Source organism: Gorilla gorilla, chromosome 7, assembly GCF_029281585.2.
Source record: "Gorilla gorilla gorilla isolate KB3781 chromosome 7, NHGRI_mGorGor1-v2.1_pri, whole genome shotgun sequence".
NCBI lineage: Eukaryota > Metazoa > Chordata > Mammalia > Primates > Hominidae > Gorilla > Gorilla gorilla.
The window spans coordinates 112,631,156-112,652,643 of NC_073231.2; the positions used below are offsets into that span (position 1 = coordinate 112,631,156).

General features: G+C 40.2%; 1 long non-coding RNA gene across 1 annotated transcript; it reads right to left on the bottom strand.

Annotated features, from left to right (window-relative positions):
- Window positions 1-405: 405 nt before the first annotated feature.
- LOC129524251 (uncharacterized) lies at window positions 406-15,043 on the bottom strand. The gene is made up of 3 exons (XR_008668011.2): window positions 14,929-15,043; window positions 12,650-12,689; window positions 406-830 (listed from the first exon to the last, which is right to left on the bottom strand). It is a non-coding gene; the product is annotated as an uncharacterized lncRNA (long non-coding RNA).
- Window positions 15,044-21,488: the final 6,445 nt, after the last annotated feature.

The window sequence follows — 21,488 nt, forward strand, 5'->3', positions numbered from 1 at the left end:
CACCACGAAGGTCTGTGGCTTCATTCTTGAAGTGAGCGAGACCAAGAACCCACCAGAAGGAACCAACTCCAGACATATTGCAATGGTTAGGATATCACTAGGTGACAGGAAATGTTCGGATCCATTCTAATCTCATGAGACCATGGTCTTATATGTGGTCAGTCAGTGATGGAAACAGGAGGTGCATGACTATATTAGTTTGCTAAGGCTGCAAATAACAAATTACCAAAAATTCAGTGGCTGAAAATAGAAATTTATTGTCATACGGTTCTGGAAACCAGAAGAAGATCAAGGTGTCAGCGCAGCCATGCTCCCTCTGATGGCTCTAGGGGAGAAGGCTTCCTTGTTCTTTTCCACCTCCTGGTGGCTCCAGGCCTCTTTAGCTTGTGTCAGCATCACTCCAATTCCTGCCTCTGTCTTTACGTGGTCATCTCCTCTGTGTCTCTGTCTTCTTTTCTGTCAAAGTCAGATCTTTTTCTGCCTTTGTCTTACAGGCACACGTGTCATTGAATTTAGGGCCAAGCCAGATAGTCCAGGATATTCTCATCCTGAGATCCTTCAATTAATTATATCTGAGATGACCCTTTTTCCAAATGAAGTCACATTCATTGAATCCAGGAGTTAGAACATGGACATGTCTTTTAGGGGAACACCATTCAGCCACTTCAGAAGAAAGCAAGTGTCCTCTTTCTTTTAGCATCTTGTGTATTTATTCTTCTTTAAAAGCACTATATGTTGACTTTGGATTGAATTCTGCCAAGCTGCTAGCTGTGTGACCTTGGGCATGTTACTTAACTTCTCTCTGCTTGAGTTGTCCATCGAAATGGAAGCTGTAAATGAGCATTTGACAGGATTGTTGTAAAGATTAAATGAGGCATGGAAGGTAACGTTCCTAGGGCAGCTCAATAAATATGGAAGATATTATTTTGTTGTGGTTAGCAATCTCTAACAGTAGAGACCAGGAGGACTCCAGCTTTTCAATGTATGGTTATACAAGTTATACAAGGAGGTGTTTATCTTGGTTCCTCTGCCTTCAAGTTCCCAATGCTAAGGTTAGCATTGGGGGTTTACTCCAATCTTGGAATGCTGGCTTTGCTTTGAAAGCCTTGCAGCTTGCTAGCAGACAATTGGAAATTCACTATTTTAGGATTTAGGACACTGGCAGGAGGTCTGAATTATGTTAATTTCAGAGGCCTCTGACAGGCTTATATTGTAATTTTCTTAAAAAATAGAGATGGGAGTTTACTTAAAGAGTCAAAGGAAGCTGTGTGGGAAGGTATCTTTGTTTAACATCTGTCTGCCATTTAGCACCATTTGTACCCCACAGGGAGAAAGGAGAGGCTGCCTCAGAGCTAAATTTAAGTTGCAAGGGTATAAGCAGCACTTTTAAAGGAAGACAGATAACAGCTTCCTGTCTGGGAAAGATTACTGAAAAGGAAACTTTGATTCAACATTTCCTTACTCTTTTGGTGAGAATGATTTCTACTCCCTACATAAAGTCCAGGGAGGAGCTATTTGTAGCTAGTTAAGTAAGATGTTTTAAGTCCTCATAAGTCTTTTCTTCAAAGTAAATATTTATTCTCTTCAAAAGCCAACTAGTGTTTAAAATCTTCGCTTCTTTTATTTTCTAAAAAAAAGGAAATGTTTTTCTGGTAAAAACACTTAGGTCAAATGAAAAGTCCATAGGAGACCCAATTTATAAAACAAGAAGAAACTTCTTTTGATGAATATGTAAATTTTTTTGACTGTAGTAATCATTTTACCATTTATATGTATGTCAAAACATCATGTTGTACACACATCTCAAATATATACAATGAAAAATAAATTTGAAAAGAAGAAGAAACTTCTTCCTTCTAGTGAAAGGTGGTGATGGCCTAGACACTTGTCCAATACTCCTCAGCAAGTAAAACATGGGGCCTCTAGAAGAGGCAAATCTTCCCCCTTCAGAGTGTTACCTAGCCCAGAGCAGATGGTCACTTGCCTGAGGAAAGGGATAGAGGACATCTGGGCCAGCTGGAGAATGCCTGAGCTTTGATTCAAAGGCCACGTTTCCTGTGGCAAAGCTTGTTCTGTAAAACCCCATAGGCCGGGTGCAGTGGTTCACGCCTGTAATCCCAGCACTTTGGGAGGCCGAGGCGGGTGGATCACAAGGTCAGGAGATCGAGACCATCCTGGCTAACACAGTGAAACCCCGTCTCTACTAAAAATACAAAAAATTAGCCGGGCGTGGTGGCGGGTGCCTGTAGTCCCAGCTACTCAAGAGGCTGAGGCAGGAGAATGGCATGAACCCAGGAGGTGGAGCTTGCAGTGAGCCACGATGGCACCACTGCACTGCAGCCTGGGTAACAGAGCTAGACTCTGTCAAAAAAAAAAAAAAAAAAAAAAAACATAAATGTGAAAAGAGACAATTAGATGTCAACTACATTGACTACCTTAGGATAAATGTTGAACAAAAATAAAACTATATCCCTTATTGATAACGACCTTAGATAAAGTCCAGGGAGAGTTGACAAGTATAGGGGAAGTGGTTAAGAGTATCTGGCCTGGAGCTGAAACTACTGGTTCCAGTCCCAACTTTAGGGGATTTTGGTGGTTCCCAGACCAGCCAGTAGCATTAGCATTGTGTAGGAGCTTGTTGGAAATGTAGATTCTCAGATCACATCCCTGACCTACTGTATCAGAATCTGCATTTAACAAAATCTTTGGATAATTTGTAGGTACATTAAAGTTTGAGGAGCACTAACCTAGTGTCACAGAAACACCCTGGGTGACCTCCAATAATTCCCACCTCCTATTGTTCACGCCTCTGTGTACCCCATCCCTTTGGGTATGGATGGGGCTTGTGACTTGCTTCTACCCAATGGAAGAGGGCAAAGGTGAAAAGGTTTTGCAGATGTAATTAACCTCCCAAATTAACTGGTTCTGAGTTAAAGGGAGAGTACTCTGTGCAGGCCTGACTTTATCAGGTGAATAGCCTTTAAAAGAGGGACTGGACCTTCCTTGAGGTGAGAAACTCTCCTTTTAGGCTTGATGGAATAAATGAAATAAATGGCTTTGTGTTGGAGAAGCCCACATGGAACTGCTGGCGGCCTTTAGGACCTGAGGGTGACCTCCAGCCAATAGCCAGCAAAAAGCAGGGTCCTTCACCATATAGCTGCCAAGATACGATTTCTGCTAGCAACCTAAAGGAGCAGAGAAACAGATTCTTCCCCAGTTGAGCCTACAGATGAGAATGCAGCTCAACTAACAACTTGATTACAGTCTTGTAAGACTCTGAGCAAAGGGCCAGTTAAGATATGCCTGGAGTTCTGACCCACAGAAACTATAAGTTAATAAATGAATACTATGTTATGCTGTTAAACTTATGCTAATTTGTTCCATGACAATAGAAAACCAATACTTCCAGGGCAATTTGTTTATCTGCTTTTGACAGGTTTGTCTAAATATAAAAAGAGTATAAAATTAGTACTAACCATAGGGTTATTTTGCAGATTAATGAGTAATATGTGTAAAATGCCTAAAACTGTGCTTGGCACATGGTAAGTACTCAGTAAATTTTATTATTATAGCATTTATCTGATACAAACAATTATATGATTTAATTATTTTGAAAACTACTTTTTTTTTTTTTTTTTAAGACAGAGTCTCTCTCTGTTGCCAGGCTAGAGTGCAGTGGCGCGATCTCAGCTCACTGCAACCTCCGCCTCCTGGGTTTAAGCAATTCTCTTGCATCAGCCTCCCAAGTAGCTGGGAGTAGAGGCACAAGCCACCAAGCCCAGCTAATTTTTGTGTTTTTAGTAGAGACGGGGTTTCACCATGTTGGCCAGGATGGTGTCAATCTCTCGACCTTGTGATCCACCTGCCTCAGTCTCCCAAAGTGTTGGGATTACAGACATGAGCCATGGAGCCTGGCCGAAAACTGCTTTTTAAGGGAGCTGAAGCAGTGTGGAAAATGAATGAAGGTCAAAAAATTATGTTGCATTTCGTGCATATGAGTTTCTAGGACATTAAACCCAAATGTGTCTATTGAATTAGCTTCACTAAAAATATAGGTAAGCACTGCTAAAGTCTATGTCCATGTTTGTATCAGGCTTGTTCACCTAAAAGAATCTGTTGAAGTATCTGTTGGTTACAATCCAAAGTGTGAAAATATGCACCGTTATCTTCATTTTATAGACAGTTAGGTGGAGCTGCAGGGGAAATGATTTGTGCATGTCATGGAGGAAATTGATTGCATAAATGGAATTGGAATTTAAGTCCTGCATCTTTTTTTTTTTTTCTTGAGACAGAGTCTCGTTCTGTTGCCCAGGCTGGAGTGCAGTGGCGTGATCTCAGCTCACTGCAACCTCTGCCTCCCGGGTTCATGCCATTCTCCTGCCTCAGCCTCCTGAGTAGCTGGGAGTACAGGCGCCCACCACCACACCCGGCTGATTTTCTGTATTTTTAGTAGAGACAGGGTTTCACTATGTTAGTCAGGGTGGTCTCGATCTCCTGACCTTGTGATCCGCCTGCCTTGGCCTCCCTAAGTGTTGGGATTACAGGCGTGAGCCACTGCACCTGGCCGAAGTCCTGCATCTTGATTCATGCCTGGATTCTCACAACATCATGAGCTATTTGCTATTTGGCAAAGGACAAATTAAGGCGGAGGATGGACATTTCTCAGGGAAAATTTCAGCTCTTGTGTCTTTTTTCTGGGTCTACCCCTCCTAACCTGCCAATCAATAAACCATCCATTGTTTCTCTTTGACAGAAACTTTGGAGACTTGTAAAATGTTAGTTCTGATTATACACCATTGCTTGCAGGTGTCAACAATGCAGAGGCGAGGGCAGGTCTCTGAACCTTTGAGTGGCAACACAACTGCTGTCGTGACAATAAAATTAGAATGGGAGATGAATTCCATCTTTTCTTCTGATGCTTAATTTTTTAGCCTCTACATGAACCTTCATATGCAATGCAGTTCCAGACACCTACATTCTTAGTATCCCTGTCATTCTTTTTCAATGCCTGGGTTACCTTCTTATTGGAATGACCTTGTATGTTGTATTTAGAATTCTGTTTAGATATATTTAATTATAATGCCCTTTCAGGACACTTGTATTTGGGAGCCTCCTGTGATATTGCTATTTGTTTTGAAACTCAATATTCATTTAGAAGTGCTTTTTGTTCTACTCTACCAGACACTCACATTTGGTTCTTAGCAAATACCATAGATGAGGTCACTCTATAATAGAACTTTCATAAATCATCCTTTGCAATGTGCAACCAAATTCCCACAACATTTTCTTCCCACAGAAACCTTTCCTAAGCCACTAAAGGATACGATAAAGAAGCAGGTTTATCTCTCTCAGTACATGTTTTACTTTTCATTCTTTTATCAACTAAAGCTTTAGGTTTTGTTGCTAATGCAAATATGTTTTTCTTACCTTTGCCTGCTGAAGAAGTGGCTGAATTGTGAAATTATGTGTTGTCCTCAGATACGCATGATAATACAATAGACTGTATTCATATGTACATATATTTATTTCATATTCACTAATTAATTTAATGTGCCAGTGTTGATGATTACAAGTTACATCTCAATTAATATACAGGTTACAGGTGTCTACATATACGTAAATATTTATTCATTAGGTTGTTGCAAAAGGAGTTGTGGTTTATGCCATTAAAAGTAATGGCAAAAAACACAATTATTTTTGCAACAACCTAACATATCCATGTATTATAAGTCCCTGGATTCCTAATATATTTTAACCCTAAGAGGCCAACATCACTAACTATGGGTTTTGTAGTTGTTTTGGTGACAAAAGCCACAATGGAGTATGTTTTTAACCTACTTAAAAATACTTAATTTGGCTGGGCGCAGTGGCTCACGCCTGTAATCCCAGCACTTTGGGAGGCCGAGGTGGGCGGATCACGAGGTCAAGAGATCGAGACCATCCTGGCCAATGTGGTAAAACCCCGTCTCTACTAAAAAATATAAAAATTAGCTGGGCATGGTGGTGTGCACCTGTAATCCCAGCTACTTGGGAGGCTAAAGCAGGAGAATCACTTGAACCCAGGAGGCAGAGGCTGCAGCGAGCCGAGATTGTGCCACTGCACTCCAGCCTGGCGACAGAGTGAGACTCTGTCTCAAAAAAAAAAAAAAAAAAAAAGAAAACTTGATTTGGTGATAGTGATAAAAGTGAGCATAAACTTTTCTTCATAACATTATTAGAGACTGAAGATATCTAAACAATATACACACACTATAATAATGATATTGATGATAACAAGTAGACCTTTTTAAAAAAATCTAAATCCAGCTAAATTTGTATGTAGGCATTTTTAATGGACTATGTTAGGAAAGTTACGTGACAAAAATTCCTAAAGAACTTTTTAATGACAAACAATACTAGAGAGTTACAAAAATATTTTTAGATGACGTATTTTCCTTCAGAAAGCTTTCACCATCATTGTATTTTCACAATGCCTTGACTTAGGGTGGGAAAAATTATCTTATACAAGGGAAACTAAGACACGAAGAGATTAGGTAAATTGTACAATCACATAAGAAAATCACAACAAAGGTACAGAATCTAGATTATATGCTCATATTTGTTTCTCGTTGTATCTTGTAATAAACAATTTGGGGGGCAGCATGGGATAAACAGGAATAATATGAATATGGAATAATGTGATTCAGGTAAACACAGTCACAGCCATCAGAGTTGCTTAAATTGTTAAAATATGTGCCCATGTTCAACACCCCACCTGGACACCCCAGATCCAGCATTCAAAGGTCAACACCTGGTGCATAGTGGCACCCTGAGAGTCAGCTACAACTCAGTGCTCAGGCTGTCCCAGTGGTTCAATATTTCGAGTGTCACCCATGGACAATGTTATTTAATAACTAGTTGTGATGCTGGCGAAGTTTCAGTGATTCACCTTTTTAAGACCTAGAGCACTATTAAAAAAGATTGCGATGTGTTTGCTCTTCTTTCTGTTGTAGCGTGCTTCCTTATTTTTTCATCTCAAACTCTAAAAATGTCAACTAATCTGCCTCTGCTCTGTGAAGTTCCAACCTGGAAAACTTCTTCATGGGGCCTGATATTTGGAAAAATGAATACCTTAATGGAGCTGCTAAAAAAACTCTTGCTGAGTCCCTCTGAATGCTTTAAAACAGTAATCTGATGAGAGCAAAAATATTATCAGAACCACTTCTTGGAGAATGCCAGGATTTGGCTGCATAGAAACAAACCTTGCTGGTTATGATAAGCTGGCCTCAAACACATAGGAATAAAGAAGAGATCTTCTCTGGGAGATAAACAAAGACAGTCTGTGAATTGAGTTAGATAAACCTCATGAGTTATTTTTCTTTAAGTGAGGGAAGACTGGTAACTGAAGTTTCAAATATCTATAAATGAATCACTCGTCTTTCTGCTGCGATAATGTGACAAGGTTAAAGCAACATTTCATGTAGTAAAGATTCACCTTAGTTTTCCAACATATCTGAATGGCTCCAATGTCAAGACTAGTTCACAGGGAAGGAGACTGAAGATTAAATATTTAGGCATTAGTATCCATCTCAATGGTTGTTCAGAAATGCCATCTTAGGATAGAATTATTTCAACCTGTATTCTCTATGGCATCAAACTGATTCTTTGCTCACTGTGAGAGTAATTGTTTTGCATCCCTAATCCCCATTTTCCAAGTAAAACTTTATTTTAGTTGGTAATGGCCAGCCCACATTCACAGATGTATATATTGTTCACCGATGACCGGTTTTATTTTACTATTTTCCAGGGCCACCTGTACTCTGCTTTAGTGAAATACACACTCTCATTACCTTTCTCTGCCTATGCAAGGTGGCTTTCCAGGTCCCACTACTGAATGCTATTGGTGAAACTGTCAATTCTGATACAGTGGCAGACCCTAAGAGCACAGCCTGACTTTTCAGTCAGTAGATGGACAATATGATCTCATTTTTCCCTCTTGTTACATTCCCTCACTAGACTAAGCTTTGAGAAACAACTCAGTTTCATTTTAGTCTAAAAATAAAGCTGAGCTGCTTGACCTTTCTATTCTTCAGAGTCTCCTGGAGCAAATTGAGCTATCAGCTACCTCCTTTCACATTTCATAGCAACAGGCAGAATACGTTCTTATTCATTGCTTTTCTAGCTACCAACTGCTTTGCTCAGCAGGCAGCTATGTTGTGGTTGGAAAAGGTGCCCTTCTAACAGACCTAATACTTATTTAGCTAAAAGCAACCTCTGGGGCTAACGTAAAATCATAGTGAGCTTCAATCAAACATTTTCTGTACATCTAGTGTGTCTTAAGCATGTCAAGAACTTGTGATTTGAAACCTCAGTAGTGTGGGATTTATACTCACTCAGGCTCCTGAGTGCCTTTGGGACTCTTAGGTTACATGTGGGACATCCATGAAATATGGAAAGGAAATAGAAGTGCACCAAATATTACAATACAATTCAAGATATAAGCCAAGATCTGTGTCAGAGGCAAGTTCCTTTAGTTAATTGCCATTTTTGAATGCATTTAAGTAAAAGTAGCCTTTTTTTTTTAAAGAAACCAGGCATAGACTTAAATGAAAAAAAATTTAAATAAAAGCAAATGAGAATTTTTAAAAGGATAAACCATGAACCTCTAATGTTTCAGACCCAATGTTTGGACAGACTGAGATTTAAAAAAAAAAAAAAGTGTATTCTAGGTTCTTCGTTTTTATTCCCCAGAGATCAACTTATTTCTTAAACCTGTTCTCTTTATTCTCAGAATTATCCTAGAAAATGCAGGTATCAATCCAATGTAATCCATAACTCTCCCACTTTACCTAATACCCTGATCCAGCAGAGGTGGCTATTTCTCAAACACTATATATCTGCTTTATGAACTTCCTGTCTTATCTGTTCAGGCTGCTAGTAAAAGAATACCATAAACTGGTAGCTTATGAATGACATACATTTAATTTCTTACAGTTATGGAGGCTGGGAAGCCCAGGTTCAGGACACCTGCAGATACTGTGTCTGGTGAGGACCTGCTTTATCTTCTCTCCATAACCTCACATGGTAGAAGGGGCAAGGACATCTCTGGACTCTTTTAAAAGAGCAGCAATCCCATTCATGAGGGCTCCACCTTCGTGACCTGATTACCTCCTCAAATCCCCACCTCCTAGTATCATCACATTGGGGGTTAGGATTTCAACATATGAATTTTAGGGGGACACCTGCTTCCTCAGTCCCTCTGCTACTCCTTATTCAATCCTCACTTCACATCTTAGGCTTTGAGCTCTCCTCTGTATCTTTATATTCCTGGTCATTGAAATAAATATTCTCCTAGAGAGTAGAAGCTGTGTAACAAGCCACATAACAATATCAATCATCTGTAAGAAGTAGGTGCTGGTGGTATCACCAAATCCAGTGACTTTTTTAGTATGAAGGCAAAAGAAAAGGACTCAGCTCTTGGAACATTCATTCTTAGGATGCTTCCTCTAGGAACACAGCTATTGTGCTGGGAGAAGCCCAAGCTATGGGGATTGGCCATATGCAGGCACTTCAGTCCATAGCTGCCAGCTGAACTCCTGGTCACCACCCAGCCCAGCAGTCAGCCCTGTGAGTGAGCTCTCTTAAATGTCATCCTTAGTTGAGCAATCAGAAATTCCCAGCCCTAGCAGCCATATCGTTGTACCCCATGAGAGAGCCCAAAGCGAACTTTCCAGATGACCCTAGTCAAGGAACAGACCCCTCTATCCAGTTGGCAAATTTACCCTACATTTTAACAAGGTGAAGATCATCTGAAGGGTGCAGATTTGTTAAGGCTTCTGTAAGATTAAAGGTCATAACTCATAGACCCTTTCAACTAGGCAAGAAGCATTCTAAGAATCTTAAAAGCACTGTTTCACCTAGGGTTGACACATAAAATACAGCAATATTCAGCAATATTAACCCTAAAAATTTATTGTTTATCTGAAATTCAAATTTAACTGCCTTCTATTTTTATTTGCTAAATTTGGCAACCTAGCACAGTACCCTGAATCTCTATCCGAGAAAGAAAGGGGCTGGTCTCGAAGAAGCTAATCATCCCCTTCCATATTTTATTCCTTGGCTTTTTGTTAAATCGATACAGAAAGTAGATTCCCTAGATCAATCAAATCTACCTAGTAAAATGCTGCAAACCTTTCCCCAAGATCCTCTAAGCAAATATTCATTCCTAACATTCCCAAAACTTTTATAATATATTTAGCTGAATCCCATGGAACAAATTGAAAGGCAAACTAGAACTTGGACTTTGGGAAAATCAGATCAAATGCAAATAAAGACAAGCTTTCAATAAAACAAAATATTACTGATTTTGATGTGTCTCAGAAAAATACAATGAAGGGGGAAACTCATGGATTTAGATGATTTTCAGCAGCAAAAAATACGACAGAGTTCATGGAAAAATAATATTAATCATATTTAATTTTTTAATATTGATTCATAGTTTACATATGATAGATTATTTAATTTGAATTTCAGAAGAACCCATGTGAAGTAGCAAAGCATAGATCATTTTTGAATCCTGTACATCTTAACACTGACTAGAGTTCAATACATGTTGTTAGGTTGAATCATTACTTCTGTTTTACATATGTAGAACCTGAGGTTGAAAGAAATCATGTTACTTTGGGAGGCTGAGGTGGGTGGATCACAAGGTCAGGAGATTGAGACTATCCTGGCTAACACGATGAAACCCCGTCTCTAATAAAAATACAAAAAAAAAATTAGCCGGGCTTGGTGGTGGGTGCCTGTAGTCCCAGCTACTTGGGAGGCTGAGGCAGGAGAAGCGCTTGAACCCAGCAGGCGGAGCGTGCAGTGAGCTGAGATTGTGCCACTGCACTCCAGCCTGGGCAACACAGCGAGACTCTGTCTCAAAAAAAAAAAAAAAAAAAAAGATGTTAATTGCCAGATAAACAATATGTGAGAAAGGGAGGACTTGAACTTGGTATTCTGACACCTGATTAACTGGTTTTCCTGATATACCATGCAAACTCTAAAAATTCTGTAAGCAATGAAGGTCAATTTTAAAAACAAACTAAAGGGTACCCTAGGTGAGGAAAATGCTGATTCAACTAATATTATTGAGCACCCATTATATTACATGTCCGTCACTAAGCTAGGTGGTTTTTATACACGTTTTCTCACTTCATATGAACTGTCAATAATAGTTCATGCAGAATCCACCTATCTAAATCTTCACTATCTGGAACAAAGCCAAGAGTATGCAAGTACATTTATAACTTTCAGACAGAATAAATGACAAACTAAAAATTCAGTCATTCTACACATATGTATTGAGTGCTGATTATATATTAGATACTCTATCAGGCTCTAATGTAGACTCGGCCTCTGCTGTCTTAGATTTTAGAGTGCAGTGGTTGACAAAAACACAACCAATGCACTGAAACTGTTATACCTTATTCATTACAGAGCCCCTTACATGATCACATGAAATCTAGGTACTCCTATTTTAGAGAAAAGTCTAACAAACCCAATTGTGTATTATCCCTTCTCTAACAAATTGGAAACCACAAAAAAGAAGATATAGCCCTAAGAAGCCTCAGTTGACCATCCTGCAATGGCAGAGGCCACAGCAGACACAACTCTAATAATGTGTGAGTTTGAAGTCATCTAATCTATTGGCTAACAATCCTTGGAAACTTGAGTAAGACATAAGCCCTGATGCTGCCACTGATTCTGGTCATAGTAATTTAATTTTTTTTTTGTCTATGATCCAGATATGTATGTTAACCCAGCTACTAAAGAAAATAATGCATTTTAGAAAAATATGTCAAGGAAACACGTAATTAAAATAATCGACTGGAAAAATTTCCGATGTTGAATATCTATCTCATTTTATGACAATGTTAAACAAGATAGTATTGTATTAGGACCATTAAAAGGCAACTACATGTAGTACATGTATAAAGCAATGAAATAATTATTTCTACCCTCATTTTCATGTGTGAATCTTTTTTTTTTTTTTTTGAGATGGAATCTTACTCTGTCGCTCAGGCTGGAGTGCAGTGGCGTGATCTCGGCTCCCTGCAACCTCTGCCTCCCTTGTTCAAGCAATTCTCCTGCCTCAGCCTCCTGAGTAGCTGGGATTACAGGTGCCTGCCACCATGGCCAGCTAATTTTTGTATTTTTAGTAGAGATGGGATTTCACCATGTTGGCCAGGCTGGTCTCGAACTCCTGACCTCAGGTGATCTGCCCACCTCGGCCTCCCAAAGTGCTGGGATTACAGGCATGAGCCGCTGCGCCCGGCCAATGCATGAATCTTTATGCTAATTACATTCAGTAGATATCTGTCACATCTATGGCAATTTCTACATAATGTGCTAGTGTATGTTGAAAATCTAAGAAAAAAAATGCAGGATACTCCAAAACACCGTAAACTAAGGGTCCAGAAAAATCTTTAGTGGGCTGGAGGCTTACCTTATGGCAGAGTTGGGGTACCCTAAGGTTTAATCTCCAGAGGTTTCAAAGCAGCTGTCAAACTTCTATCTGCTTTCACACACATGATAGAGGGCGATTTAAACAATGTGGATGTAAGTTGAAGCAAAGTTTGCATAAGTGCATCAGAGTCAATGTAGATGTGGATATACTACTTACTCTTTCTGCATTTTCCCTTTCTTCCTTGTTCAAAGCTTATCTATTAATAAAATGAGAAAACAAGTTCAAAGGAATTATGAAATTATAACCCACAAATACCACTGTAACTTATAAAGCTGCTGCTATCGTGAAAGTCAGAAAAAAAAAAAAGATAGGCTTCGCTTGTACATGCATTTCACAAATGCTTTTGCTAAAACTCCACTCTATGGTATGGAGTTAACTACTGTTGGTTTTGTCTGTTTGTCTCTTATTTTTCTTTGTTTCTGGAAATAGAATCTCAATTTTTCTTTGGGAAATCATCTTACTCCTTACTTATGTAGTTGAATGGGACTGAAAACCCACCAGCTACCTAGTTCTTTCCCTCCCACTGGATTAAGAAATTAGCATCTCTTATCCCCCTTGGAGGCAGGAATGAACACATGATTCTATTGATACACTGAGACTCAATCCCTGAGTTTTGCTGGAATTACCGGGAAGGGGAGATTTTCTTACTGTGGGTGTTGCTAAATAATGGGTACTCTGTTTTGCCGGTTCACAGAGAAAGCCTATATAAAAATCAAATCAACATAAAGGAAAGCAAAGCCAAAAGATGGAGTCAGATTCCCGATAACATTGGTTTAGCACCTTGACCAAACTGTATCTGAAGGTGGTAGTCTCCTGAGACTCTTCAGTTTGTTAGTCAATAAATTACCTTTTTTGTTTAAGCCATCTTGCAAAAAATTTTGTCATTTAAAATCAAGTAAAATCTGGAATTTAATAAAATATAAGCCAGTGAGAGTGACATTCTAGGAATAACCATGATTCTGCTTTAAGAAAAAAATCATGTAAATGTTTGTTTTCTTAAATGCAGTTAGATATTATTTTGTGCCATTTATCTAATTACTATGGGATGTCTTTTAAGGAGAGCATGAGTCTGGGTGATAATTTGTCTATTTCAGATTTTAATTAAAGAAGGAATTTACCACACCTAAGAATGTCTTATGGTCAAGCATTATAAAAGAAATTGGCCACCATCCTTCACGAAAAATCTCAACACAAAGTACAACAGAACACTAAACCTAATAGGTCTTCTTGAAACACATAACATAATGCCCCCCCACCCCTAAAAAAAAAGAATTTATGAATTGAGTATAGTCAACCCAAATAAGTATCAAAAACCAGGAAATACGATACCTTATCTACTTTCAAATGCTTCTTGTCAGGTGGCACAAGTGTTATGTCATGGAGAAGCTGTTGTTTAATTAACAACTATACTGTGCTGGGTACTATGGTAAATCTTTGCATAGAGGATATTGTCTGCCACAAGATTGCTGTTCAAGTGGTACTAGAGAGGTAAACATTTACATCTCTCAAAAGTGAGGATTGCATTCGGCCTTTCTGCCAAGTAACTTGTCCTTTAGGGTTAACAAGGACCTTGTAACCAGATCCACTTAAAGTCCACTTGCAGAGAAAAGATCAGCCTTTCTTCTTACTCCTGAGAAAGACTCTATTTGAATGAATTACTCCTTTCCTAGTTTCTTCTCAAGTCATATGTAGCCTTCTTGCCCACATACTTGCAGGCCCAGATTTTTTTTCTCCCAGAGTAGGAAATAAACTCTCTGGCAAGTTAAGAAGTCAACTCTGCCTTAGATTGGGCTCTCTTCTGAATTCTAATCAGAAGCTATTTTTGACTCAGCAATCATGTTCAGGGGTTCTTTGGTCTTCGTCTCTTTCAAGTCACTGAAATCAGTGTGGGGTGTGTGTGTGTGTGTGTGTGTGTATGTGTGTGTAAAATAAGTGGCTACTTTTGGATGTATGAGTGGCTCTTTGCCATACCCCAGGTTGGAGCTCGGTGAGCTTCTGCATGAAAAGGAATTTCACAGCACTAGAGGTTAATTGCAGTGAGGGAGAAAGGACACAGCCCATGACTTGCCTGATGAATCAACAAAAAGATATGTATTAATATTTACTCGGTCAATGCCAGAGAGAACGTGGTCTCTAATATATTTTTTATATATCTGTTGTATTTAATACAATGGGCTTGTGTGCTGGTGAAGAATATGTATTCTAGGGTTATTCATATCTTTTAAATCCAGGCTTCTCCATGATCTCAATTGACCCCATGATTTCAGCTGTATGATCTCAGGTGACTTTCTGAATCTCTCTGTGCCTTAGTTTCCTTATTTGTAAATTGGGAAGACAGTAATAAAGGGTGTTGAAAGATTTTCATGTGATAATGCTGGCGAAGTGCTTAGCAGCCAGCAAGTACTCAATGTTTCATTGTTAAACTCTGTTCCTACCTGAAAGTGGCTGGGCACTGGCCCAAGTGGTCAATTTCTATCTGTCCCCTTGATATAGTTCCTCAGTGGCAGTTGAAGTGTGACATGAAAACTTTGCCAGAGTTTTTACAAACAGAGCTCTAAGAATTTGGATTGTGACACACACCTAAATTCTAAGTTAGAATGAAATGATCAGCTCACTGGAGTAGTCTCTTTTCTCTTACATTTGAGAGAAAGCCCAAACTATACGGTTAGGAGCCGCTTGAATTTTGCCACATCTGTCTACACCATTGTTTTAAAACTGGGCATCTCCAGTCCCTTGGGCTTCTATAGTGAAACTTCTGTCTGCTTTTTTTTTTTTTTTTTTGGATGAAACAGGCCCTCAATAGAACAGAAAGAATGTCTCTGAGAGAGTCCATATTATGTCTCATTTACACAGAAACTCAATTGAGAGATCCTAGGTTACTTGGAACTGTATCTCTGTCCTTAGGCAGAACTAGACTCAAAACTTTTCAGAAAATATGTAAATTTTTTTGTTGTTGTTCAATACTGATCATCTACAAGTAAACCCAATAGTATTGTTGCCAAGAAAGAATATATAATATTTAAGATCTCTTTACTAATTTTAGCTTCTTTGTATGTGATCTAATTTTAATTTTCTGAGCCTAAATTTTCACTTACCTATAATCCACAGTAGCAGGTGTTCCAAAATCAATCTTTGATTTGTTGAATACAACATGTACTATGAAGGCTTTGTTCTTTTATTCATGAGGTGAAATGGTATTTATTAAAGTGTTTTAAAAGATTTCAGATATTTTAAAGCTTTTGAAGAGCTTATGTATTTACTAATTATATCCTTTAAAACTCCATATTGGGCAAAGTTACAAATGTAGCAAAAGTAGGGAGTATAGCATACTACATTCTATTTACCCCAAGTCCCCATCACCCAGACTCATAAGCTAATGGCCAAACTTGTCTCATCTACCTACATACCCACCCTCTCTCTATTGTCAGATTCTATTGAAATAAACCCTAGAGAGCATATCATTCTTTTGATAAATATTTCAGCCCAACTTTCTAAAAGATAAATCTATTTTAAAATATATATATATATATAATACCATAATCACATCTAAAATATAGTATTTTCTTTTTTTTTTTTTTTTTGAGACGGAATCTCGCTCTGTCACCCAGGCTGGAGTGCAGTCGTGTGATCTCGGCTCACTGCAAGCTCCGTCTCCCGGGTTCACGCCATTCTCCTGCCTCAGCCTCCTGAGTAGCTGGGACTACAGGTGCCCGCCACCGCGCCTGGCTAATTTTTTGTATTTTTAGTAGAGACGGGGTTTCACCATGTTAGCCAGGATGGTCTTGATCTCCTGACCTCGTGATCCACTCGCCTTGGCCTCCCAAAGTGCTGGGATTACAGGCGTGAGCCACCCCACCCGGCCTAAAATATAATATTTTCTTAACATCATGATCAATAAGTCAGGGTCCAAATTTCACCAAATGAATCATATTTTTAACTTCAGAAAATCGTAGGTTTTTTTCCCCAGGTGTCATTTCCAGAACGAATTGTCAATCTGTGTGGTCACCCGCTAGATGGCCACTTTATGCCTAACAAGAACCTTTGGCAACCAAGTTGATCCACTCGGGGCATTCTCTGGGAATATTGAGTGCCAAGGCCCAGGAGAGCTGCCAGCTATGAGAAAAAGGGGAGAGGCATGTCCTGAAAATCTACATTCACCCATGAGACCCTGAATCAGCGCTAGTGGCTAAGTGTGAGAATCGAGTGAGCTTTCTCTTTCCTTGTTAGTAAGCTCAGTGATGCACAGGAGTGGGCGGGCCCAAATTCTAGATGAGGGAGACCTCATTGCCTACAGCCACCTCCACGGTTTCCCCACCCTCCCACATTATGTACCCTGGGAGGAAGGGTGCAGGAGAGAGGCTAGCATTGGTATCTGTCATTCCAGAAAGACCTTTCCAGTCAACCCTGGCAAGGAAGGCAAAGAGGAAACCCTTCAGTATGGAAGGGACATGCTGTCTCACTAACACTCTCCTCACCAACCTCCCTCTCCAGGTGAGGCTATGTCTTGAGAACAATGTTGATAGGTGGGCGCTCCCCACTAAGGCCCCTGCTCCAGCCTGCCTACTGGGAATGTTCCTGCAGGTAGTACCAGAATTAGGGAGGTGGGGTGGACCTAGAGCCTGTGCTGTGCAGTGTACATCACCAGTAAGCCCACTCTGAGAGAGGGGAGAGTGTAAGTGTAGCCTTTGGTGGGAATTGTGGAGAAATGGGGCAAAGGGACAGTCACCGACTCCACCATCAGTGTCATCTCTAGGCTGCATGGAGGAAAAGTGTGCCCAGAGCAGATTACCTCCTGGGGTTGCTTGAACACAGACAAGGTTGTTTTACAGCACTTGGAGGGTGGTGCTTTCCTAGTTCCCACTATAACAGGCTTAATGTGGCTACACCACATGGTTACCAAAGGGAAGAAGGACATCCACCCACCTCTCCATCCTCATTGCTCAGGGCTCCCCGCCCCCGGGTCCTCTGCAACTCAGCCATGGACAGCGCCTACCACCTCCTCAAAAGCAGGTAGCTCTCTTGACTCCTGGCCTTCATGCTTTTCTGTCTGTTTGGAACAGTTATTCTTTTCTTTGTCTAATTTTCACTCCTTCCCCAGGGCTCAATTTAAAGGGCCCTGGCTCCTGCAAACCACTCCCAGAGGTGAGAGGCATGCTGCCCTTCACTCCCCTAAAGCCCTCTTTTGCCCTTCTGACAACTCACTGATGCTGCTGCCTGCTTGTTTGCATGTATTCTCTGTTGACTGTTAACACCTTGAAGGGCAGGGACCACCCTATATTGCTCACCATTTTAATTCCAGTGCCTGCTGCAGTATCCAACATGAGTAGATTCTTAATGAATATTTATTGAAAGAATGGTTTCAGTTTATAATATACAAAGGGAACAAGTGAGAGCTGAAATTTTGAGCCAACTTAAAAACATCAATAAGGGAACTAAATTATTAGGGATTGAACCTTAATTGAATTACGTCCCCCACCAAAAAAAAAATATTGTCGAGAAGAGTAAGAGGTAGAGAACAGAGAGGATGATGGGCCCTTCCTCATCCCCTGCTAACCTGTGCAAACTGACAGAGTTATGTGCTCAGTCATACAGTGGCTCCATCATAGAAGCGAGGACAAGCCCCCTGTCACCAATTCTGCTGGGGGCAGTAGCAGGTTGCTCTGGGACTTGGGGGCAGGGAAAGGTCATCTGGTGTCTTAGAACCCAGGACCTGGAAGCCCTCAATGACAGTCACTTCTTGGATGCTGTTACCTTAGTGTAGACCCCCCAAAAGCATGAAGAGGCCACATGAAGAGCTGCTAGTCTAACCTCTCATTTAAATCAGGGCTCTCACACGCACCTTTTTTTGTTTGTTTTTTTTGAGATAGAGTCTCACTCCATCACCCAGGCTGGAGTGCAGTGGCGTGATCTCGGCTCACTGCAACCTCTGCCTCCCAGGTTCAAGCGATTCTTCTGCCCCAGCCTCCCAAGTAGCTGGGACTACAGGCGCATGCCACCACGCCCATCTAATTTTTGTATTTTTAGTAGAGACGGGGTTTCACCATGTTGGCCAGGCTGGTCTCGAACTCCTGACCTCAGGTGATCCACCTGCCTCGGCCTCCCAAAGTGCTGGGATTACAGGCATGAGCCACCATGCCCGACCACCATTTTAAATAAATGATGATGCAACTCCTTCTGGAAAACTGATTCACAACAGAGCTCAGTCCGTTGTTAAGCAATTTTTATTCAACAACAAGGACAAAAATGTTTTTTGGTATTTTGTTCTGAAACCTGATTTTCTAAAACTTCCATTCATGGGCCCTAGTTCTGGAAAAATATATAAGGACTTATTCCCCCTTTAATGTAATAGATCTTGAAATGTACTTTACAGAAAATTCCAATTTTGAAAAGTCTCAATCCCACAAAAGAGATCCAGACAAATTTATGATTGGTCTGAAAAAAAAAGTCACCCAGATCTTTAGCTGTTTTGCTATAGACTCAAACCTTGGATCATTTGCTCCATTAATATATTAATTTGGTTAATATGATTGTGATGATAGATTACATTTTGCTCTAGGTTGAATTCTTCCTTTTCAAATTGCTGTCAGTTGAATTCATGTGCTGACTTATTTACAGGTTACAAACAACAAACTCAGTTGCTTTGTTTAGTTCCTAAATCACTTCCCTATTTTTAGATCATTATCATGTTCGAGAAGAATAAAGAACCTTTGATTTCCTAGGCATATGGCAGCTTGAGGTGCCAGCATTGAGGGCTATTGTAGCTAAATCTCATTCATGGAATGAAAGTATGTGGCTGGTTGTAGTTGTGACATTGAATTCAATTGTTTTTGTTCTTTTCTAGGAAGAGATTCCACCCAATAGTTTTAGTCTAAGTTAATTTAGCTATGTTGGAGGCCTCCACCCCTCTCAGTAGGTTGCTCTGTGATGACACCCCCCACTGTCTATTGGCCTCTGCTGTGTAACTTGAAGCCACCTGCTGTTGGTTGTGTTGGTGTGTAATATCCTAAGAAGTCATGCCATGTCCTTACAAGTGAAACCACAGTGCCTAGCTTCATTTAATGCCATTCCAGGTCACTTTGCCAGGAAAAATGATTGACTCATGGAAAGAAAGCTTGTATTAAAAGTGGAGGAAAGCACAGAGAATTTATTCAAGAAGGTCTTGATTCCTAAATCACTTGGAAATGGATATTTATGTCCCTCATTCTGTTTGTTTCACGTACCAGAAATGTAAAGGCCTATGGGATTGACACATATCCTCTCAGTGTTTACTTCTCAACTAAACATTTCATATCCTGAAATAGCCTAGTTATTTTTATAAGACAGCTTCCTTGCTTTTCTCCAAGAGATTTTTGGGATAGAACAGTGGTTCTCAACCACAGGTGATTTTTTTCCCCCAGGGGACATTTGGCAATATTTGGAGATATTTTTGGTTGTTACAGATGGAGGGTTGCTACTGGCATCAAGTGGGTAGAGGTCAGGAATTCTGCTGAAAATCCGACAATGAGGAGGACAGCATCCCCACCTCCAACAAAGAACTGTCTGGTCCAAAATGTCAGTAGTGCCAAGGTTGAGAAATCCTATGTTAGAGAATCTATTTCTAATTGATTTAAATATTCTCTCTATTGACTTCAACCTTATTTACCAATTTAGATGATTTTCTTGAGTTTGACAATGACTGGGGTTAGGAAAGAGCTGCTGCTTATCAAAACCCACTAAACCACATCCAAGATGAACTCCCATTACAAGGATATTTCTGGGTGAGACTTGCTCCTCCATGCCTTCTTCACTCTTTATGTAAAGAGACTGAAAGGGGATAGGTTTTAGTTTTCTATTGCTGCCATATCAAATTGCCACAAATTCAGGAGCTTAAAGCAATACAAATTTTTTATCTTACAGTTCTGCAGGTCAGATGCCTGGTACAGATTTCACTGGGCTAAAATCAGGGTGTTGGCAATGTAGAATTCATTATGGATGCTCTGAGGAAATATTCATTTCCTTGCCCTTTTCTACTTCTCTAGGCGCCAGCATTCCTTGGCTTGTGGCCCCTTTCTCCATAGCCAGTAATGTGCAGCTCTCTGACCTTTCTTCTGTAGTCATATCTTCCTCACAGCCAGGAAGAGCCTTCTGCTTTTAAGGATGCTTGTGATTACATTGGTCCCACCCAGATAACCCAGGATAACTTCCCCATTTCATGGTCCCTAACTTCATCATATTTGCAAAGTACCTTTTGCCATGTAAGGTAACATATATATTCATAGGTTGCAGGGATTAGGATATAGATACTTTTGGGAGCCATTATGTTGCCTGTCGCAAAATAAGACTAATTTTGATACCACCTAACTTCCATTGGGCTATTGCTGTCCTATAAACTGGGACAAACTAAAGAACAGAGGCTTTGGGGGATGTGCTGATATCACGTCATAGAAGATTCCTGGGAGCAGCTCAACTGCAGCCTTGTGCATAGGAGTAAGTTTGCCTGTAACGGAAGTGGATATTTCAATTGTCAATCATTTTGGAAAGAAGTCATTCCTGGGTGAGTCTTAGAAAGGGTGAGGAAAACACCTTTCTTTTCTCTCCAAGGCCTGGGTTAATTTAGCCTAGATCTGGAGTGAAAGGAACCAAGAACACATATAGACGTTGGGGGAAGGATAAACCCCTGGGCCTGAGCAAGTGGCCTGGGATAGAAGACACGATGTCAACTTACTTTGTAAGGGACATAGAAGAGGGTAGAGACTGTGCAACATCTTGGAAAAGTCTTAGGTTTTCAAAAAAGTATCTTGTTTCTGCAATGCTGTCAGAAATGGAAGGAAATAGCTTCTGCTGTACTTGAAGATGGCTCCCCTAGAATGGGAAGACGCAATCTACAGAGTCCAGAATCACATGGCTGCTAAAGGGGGTCTGGGGAAGGCAATGATTAATTTTATATGTCAACTTGACTGGGTTAAGGGATGCCCAGATAGCTTGTAAAACATTTTTTATGGGTGTACCAGTGAGG